Genomic DNA, 7,961 nt, shown 5'->3' with positions numbered 1-7,961 from the left:
AGGGACATAAGTATGGCTTTTAATTCATTCTCTTTCCTACTTCTTGTACCCCTTCTGTTTTCAGTTTTTATAACCAATTCTTACTATGTGTTTCCAGATCCCTACTATCACTACCACTCGCAAACCACGCATCACACACTGTAGGCAGCGCAATCTTAACAACCTGCGCTCTTTGTCTATGTCTGCTAATACAATACTTTCTGTTTCTATTGGTCTCTGGAATTGCCAGTCTGGAGTAAACAAAGCAGATTTTATTACTTCTATTACAAGTCATTCAAGACTAAACCTCATGGCCCTGACAGAGACGTGGATCAAACCAGAGGACAATGCTACACCTGCAGCACTCTCCAATAATTTCTCATTTTCCCACACTCCCTGTCTGGTTGGAAGAGGTGGAGGTACTGGTCTGCTTATCTCTAATCTCTAATTCTTTTACCTTCTCTGGGTATTAACAGCTCCTTTGAATCACATTCAGTTACTTTATTACCGACCCTTTTAAAATCCATTTTGTAGTTGTTTATCGACCCCTAGGACCACAAGGTAACTTCTTGGATGAATTAGATGTGCTGCTCTCAAACTTTCCTGAGGATGGTACTCCCCTAGTTATGCTTGGAGACTTCAACATCAACCTAGATAAACCTCAGACTGCAGACTTCCACACTCTGCTTGCTTAGACACTGTCTGTCCCTTATCTTCCAGGCCAGGCCGTACCCCCCCCCCTTCTGCCCCTTGGCTATCTGATGTTCTCCGCAAACATTGTTCTAAGCTGAAATGGTGTGGCGCAAATCAAAAAATCCTACTGACCTTAATGTATATTGATCACTCCTCTCCTCATTCTCTGCTAATGTCTCCACTGCTAAAAGGACATAACAAAATTAACAATTCGTCTAACTCTTGCATGCTCTTTAAAATATTTTCCTCGCTTTTTTTTTCCTCCTCCTCCCCCCTCCTTCATCAACTCTAACAGCTGACGATTTTGCTACGTTCTTCACGATTTTGCCACGTTCTTCATTAATAAAATTAAAACCATCAGTGCACAATTTTACACACCACTATCTGTCAAGCACATCTTACCAGCAAACATTCAGATCCTTCTCTTCACTCTCTGAGAAGTCTCCAAACTCATCCTATCTAATCCTACTACTTGTCCGCTTGATCCTATTCCATCTCATCTCCTTCAAGCCATTTCTCCGGCAGTTGTACCTGCACTCACTCACATCATTAACATGTCCCTTCACACTGGTGTTTTTCCCTCAGCATTTAGACAGGCTCATATAACCCCACTACTTAAGAAACCCATCCTTAACCCAAAACACTTGAACGAGCTGTGTTCAACCAAGTCTCTGCCTCCCTTACACAGAACAACCTCCTCGACAGCAACTAGTCTGGTTTCAGAAGTGGACATTCAACCGAGACTGCCTTGCTCTCAGTTGTTGAAGCCCTAAGACTGGCAAGAGGTTTTCAAATCTTCAATACTTATCTTGCTGTATCTGTACGCTGCTTTTGACACGGTTAACCACCAGATCCTCCTGTCAACCCTACTGGCCAAGGGCATCTCAGGAACTGCACTCCAGTGGTTTGAGTCTTACCTCTCAGATAGGTCCTTCAAGGTATCTTGGAGAGGTGAGGTGTCCAAGTCGCAACAACCATAACTCCTTAAAAAACAGACAGAAACCTTGGAGTTATGATTGATGATCAGCTTACTTTCTCAGACTACATTGCTGAAACTGCCCGGTCTTGCAGATTTGCTTTATTCAACATCAAGAAGATCAGGCCCCTTCTTTTGGAACATACTTCACAACTTCTTGTTGAAGCTCTTGTTCTATCCAGGCTGGACTATTGCAATGCTCTCTTGGCATGTCTTCCAGTCAGTTCTATCAAACCTTTGCAATTAATTCAGAACGCGGCAGCAAGATTAATTTTTAATTAGCCAAAAGGAGCACCCCTTTACCTAAATTCATTACTTCAGACTTATGTGCCCTCTAGAAGCTTGCGTTCTGCAAGTGAATGTTGCTTTATTGTGCCATCCCAATGAAGCAATTGGCTTAAAACATCTCTTTCATCTTTTTTGACCTTCTAACTCCAGCACTCTCTATTCTAATTATATTTTTAAAAAAACTAACACTAGCTTTTCTAATCTTTTTGTATTCTATCGATTTTTCTTTTTATTTATTATACAGTTATCAAAAGCAAAAAAGGCCTCTTACACTATCTTGCTCTATTCTTTTCTATTATATCTGTTTTTCTTTTTATTTATAATGTAATTTAAAAAAAACCTTGCTACGTGTACAGTGTTAAGCTAACAGACTTGTTATAGCACTTGCATATCATTGCTTTTTTGTTGATTTTGATTGCTTCCATTGTCCTCATTTGTAAGTCGCTTTTGATAAAAGCGTCTGCTAAATGACTAAATGTAAATGTAATTTACATTTATATATGAGATAGCCCATGATCACTAGATTTTATACAGGTGTTACTGTAACGATTTTTTAAATGGTGAGAAGCAACCAAATATTGATAATGTGGAAGTTATACTGTCTTTTGCCTTGGTGTGACTTCTCACGTTTTGCAGACAATGAAAAGGCAGAGCCTGTCATATTTAAATAGCAATATTAATTACCACGTCTGGGGCGCGCTTCCGGCACTGGATGGAGTAAACGTGTTTTTTTTATAGCTCTCCACGAGTCTATAATATTTGCTCTCAATCCACCTGGTAGCCGTTTAAATACCACAAGTTGTTAACTTGACATTCTGAACAATGGCGTCAAAGCATAAGAAAACTGAAAAATCGAATACAGAAGATGTGGGAGGCACCGACAATGTTCATGAAGAGCCGCCGGCTAATGCTAATCAAACTAGCGCTGAAGCAATGGTGCCAACAAACACAGACATAATGGAAGCAATAGCGAAATTGAACGGATCCTTTGACAGAAAGTTTGATGTCCTTTCATCTACCTTAATAGAGTTGAACGTATCCATCGCTAACATTTCTTCCAGAGTGACAGTGACAGAAAAGATTGCAAAAGTTCACGAAACCCGCATCAAGTCACTTGAGAAACTGTGTAGACACCTGGAGGCCGAAAATAAAAAACTTAAGGAAAAAACCTGTGACTTGGAGTCAAGATCTCGACGACAAAACATTCGAATTGTCGGTATAAAAGAAGGCACTGAAAATGGTAAACCTACTGAGTTTGTCACAAAGCTTCTGGCCAATATACTGGGCGAGGAGAACTTTGACCGTCCAATTCAGATCGACAGGGCACACCGTTCGCCACAACCACTAAGAGATGGCCGCACTCGGGCAATTATTGCCCGAATCCATCACTACCAAGTGAAAGAACAAATTTTGCGACTGGCAAGATCGAAACCTCTGCAATACGATGGCAAAGCGATACGTATTTTTCCAGATCTTGCCATTGACGTCTTGAAACAGAGACAGAAGTTCGACAACATATGAAAGAAATGCTGGGAGCATGAAGTGAGATGCGGATTTCGTTTTCCTTCCAAGTTCATCGTGACCGTGAGGGATAAAGAAACGAAGACCTTCGGCTCACCCGAGGTTGCTGAAGCATATCTAAGAAGTTCCCGCTTGGAATTTCAGCCTTTCTCATTGGACAAGCCCATCTTGAGAGGCGTGAATCTTCTCCGACCTTAAAGGCCTCACGTCAATGGAGGTAGTCGGTAAAGGCTCCGCTAAAGGCAGGTACCAATCAGTTTTGTACCTGTGTGAACAAACAGACAGTGCAACCTTCTTGGGACAATACATAATTCTGTCTTTTTCACCCCAAATGTAGCGATTATCCCCTGCTAACAGCGGGATGAGCCACAACGGTACGCACAATAGGTCAATATTCACTATTAACCATGAGCACATGTAATAGACTTGAAATAGACATTTGAGTGAGTGATATATAGTGCTATTATGCAGTAGAATTCACTGTTATCAACACTGCTTACATTAGATGTTACTGTAAATAAACAAATAAATTAATTAATTAATTGCATGGCGCAGTTGACAGAACAGCATACGCTGTTTGCGTTGAGTGGATACTCTCCAAAATGGCGCTACGGTGACACGGTGGAGCCGAATTGTTGAATAAAGTCGTTATTTTTGTTTTCTTAACGAAGCTTTTATGTGTTTGGAACAACATGGGGGTAAGTGATTAATGACAAAATTTTTATTTTGGGGTGGAGTAACCCTTTAAGCTTTTATTTTGACGGAAAACTCCAGCTTCAGTAAAAGCTTACAAAAACGCATCTCACTAACGTTACAAATCTAGAGAAATGCTGTAATCATCTGCCGCGAAAATAAAGCCTAACTGGTGGCTGCTGCGTTCCCAAATGCGCGCTAAACTCACAGCATGGGCAGTAAACAGCTTTCGGTTTTAGTTTGTTTGACAGATACGGTACCAAAGCATAATGGCCCAAAACACAACTTTAAAGACCTTTTATGTTAGATAAGAAGTTTAAATATATTTTAAAAACTACACTTTTTGCACGGAAGACCTATCGTTTCATCTCGTCATGTGACCACGATAATATCGAGACAGTTTTGCTATCGCGATTTTACGATATTGATAATATCGTTACATCCCTAATTAGTACTGTAAAAAAAGTTATTTTCTGTGGCCACGAAAATAATATTTCTTAAGAGTTGATATGAAATTACACTGAATGTTCGCTGGACGAACAGATTAGTTGATTGTAAAATAAATTATGGAACAGTTACTTCTGATATAAATAATTGTAATTAATTATAATCTGTTACACCAAATACACAAAATAATGATCTTTAAAAAAGCATCATATGATCCCTTTAATGCAGTCCATGTATGATGGTTTGCTTGCGTAGTTCAGCGAGAACGCCCATTCAATAAAAACAACTAAACTCATTTTATGCCACAACTGATTAACTTATTATTGTTCGTATGATTCTTTTCTTACTCTTTTGATGACAGTTGAGTATTTTTCACAAATGGTTTTCAAGCTGGCAAGTCTTCCAGGTTAACAAGCAGGTTGTTGCTAAATAAAATACAAAACAAAATTATTTCTTCCACAAAATACATTGTTTTACAGAAACAGGGAGATGGCGTGCTGTACACACACTGTAAAACCTAACAAATGTCATAACTAAGTTGACTTTACTTAATGTACAGCAACTGGTTGATTTTAATTGTAAAAACCTAGTAATCTGTACTATTTGCGTACTATGTTTTTGTTACTCAGAAAAACCTAGTTAAGATAAATTGATTGTTATGAGTACCAATATGTCAAGCTGGTTTATAGATCCTATAGCATGCTTTGCTTCAAACTAAATGTTGAGTAAATGTTGAAATTAAGTATATGTGTTTTTGCACAAGATTAATATGTTTAATGTTCTGTTATGTTTGGTTTTAAAAGGGTTTCTGTTATATCTGCATTTTTGGGGAGGTTGCCGTTGTGCTAGCCGGGGGGAAGATCAGGATAAATGTAACTTATTTTGTCTGTAACTATCTTCTGTAGCCTCTGAAGGGCAGTACTAAATGAAAAAATATATTTAGGCAAAATAAGAAAAATGTACACATCTCCATTTTGTGTAAAAGTTTTGCTATTGATATCAAAATCATACAGTTGGAAAGGGTTCAAATACACAAAAATGCTGACAAACCAAATAATTTGTGGGACCTGAAGGATTTTTCTGAAGAACAGCAGGCAGTTTAACTGTTCAGGACAAACAAGGGACTCGTGAACAACTATCACTAAAAAAAAAACTAAAACAAAAAACAGTTGTGGATCATTCAGGGAACAACACAGTATTAACAATCAAGTAGATGTAAACTTTTCAACGGGGTCATTTTTATAAATTCAACTATTAGTTTCTCTTGTGGACTATATGTAAACATCTTTTATGTGGAATATCTTATTCAGGTCAGTACTAAATATACAATAACATGCATTTTGCATGATCCCTCTTATTTTAGTAAAATAATTAACATTTTGCAGATTCTGACAGGGGGATGTACACTTTTGACCTCAACTGTATTAGCCAGTGATCTTAGAGTTTTATATTTAAGATTTCACAAGCCGTTGCTCCATTACTACATATGATCACCAGAGTCTGAAGAGCACAAACTGTTAACATATACATAAAATGTTATATCCTTATATATCATTGAGTATAAAACATTCATTTAATAATTAATCTTATAAATATGGAGAGATATTGACAGTAATCAGGCAATAATTCAGTTTTAAAATGGATCTACTCACTGTGTTAATGAAGCTTTCTTGTTCAATTGACTTGAAACTCTTGCAGACAAATAGATCATCAGGTGTTTTTATACTGAGGGCAACGCCTTTATTATGGCCGTGTGATTTATAGGAACAAAGGTCATTTATGCACATGGTTATATCATGGTAGAGATAAAGATAGACTGACTCTGCTAAACAACAGATTAACAACAAAAGAAGAGAGATCAACGTTTATATACAGTTTACTGCATGTTTGCACACCCCTCACAGAACCTGCAAGACGTTTATCATTTAAAAAACAAGAGGGATCATAAATACTGCCCTGATCACATAACAGATATTTATCTCTATTCAAACTTACAAAACAAAATAAGTGAAATGACACAAATGATCCTGTTGAAAAGTTTTCATTCTCTTAGTTCTTATGATGGTGTTTATTTGCCTCAACGATAAATGAGTGTGCTTCTGCAAAACAGCAGTAAAAACAATTAAAAATATGTAGTGTTAATTCAGGTTATATTTGTATAAATTCTACAAGTGGTTTATATACTAAGGAGACAAAAAGGAGTATGCAAACTTGCACTCTTTACTGTGGGTATTTTACTTATGATTACACACAAGAGCTTACATGATTTATTAAACATTTCATTTTGTTTACTTAATAAGCTCTTCTAATATTTTGACCAGTTAATGATGAGGAACCATGTGGAAAAAAATAAATAAAATAAATTTTAAATGACAAAAAAAACTGTACATGAGGACATAATTGAATAACCATTAATAAACTATAATTTAATATTTTAACGCTGAGGTCAACACCCTTTTTGAGTCATGTGATTTAAAAGAAGGCTTCAGAGTGTTTTATTGCTATTGTGAGACGTGAGAAAATGTGGCCTTTAGTCAGAATAGTGACAAAGATCAACAGCAATCTTTTAAGGAAATTGTACTGTAAACATGCCTCATGTTCAAACAAGATGAAAAGGCAGCATTACCAATTTTATTCTAAGAAATATTTTAAAAGATCTGTTTAGTTTTAATTTAGCCTTCTTATTTGAATTTAGCCTATACTTAAATCTACATGGGGCCACCCCTTTGCCCACCCACCTCAAAACCCACCGGTTCACAAGGTCTACTTGCATCTGACCTTGACTGACTGAACAGAAGAAATGAACCAGACCGGAGAAGATTTCAACATTAGAAAGCGGAGCTGCAGAGCCACACCTATGTAAACGGCACGGACGCTTCGCCAAGCTGTTTCAAACTGCCGAACTTCAGCTGCATCCGAAAGCTTAGGCTGCTGATTTGTTTCCTCGCTGCCTTTTCAGGCAATGACTTTGCAGTCAGCGTTTGTGCAGGAAGGCTTCTCACAAAGCTGACTTTGGACAGGCTCCTGAGGCAGTGTAACGGTTTAATGATCTACAACAAAACAGAGCAAGATTTGGTGATAACTAAGCTAATATTTAATTAGTAATTTCTCGCTAGAAATAACATCAAACATGGAAGAAGCTGGTCAAAAAGATAAATTTACACACAAACTGACCACCAACCTCAACTTTCAGATGCCATATTTATTTTTTATAGCTCAACTGTCCCAGAATGAAACGAACAGGATTGTGGGATTTCAAAGACAGTGAAGGCTATATCTATGCTGCTTCAAAAATCAATTAGATGAAGGCATCTCAGGAGACAGGAAGTGAAATGAATTTGTACGTGCCTTGATGCTAGTGTTG

This window comes from Sinocyclocheilus anshuiensis, unplaced genomic scaffold (assembly GCF_001515605.1).
Source record: "Sinocyclocheilus anshuiensis isolate Anshui unplaced genomic scaffold, SAMN03320099.WGS_v1.1 scaffold1481, whole genome shotgun sequence".
Lineage (NCBI taxonomy): Eukaryota > Metazoa > Chordata > Actinopteri > Cypriniformes > Cyprinidae > Sinocyclocheilus > Sinocyclocheilus anshuiensis.
This window is presented reverse-complemented; position numbering follows the sequence as displayed.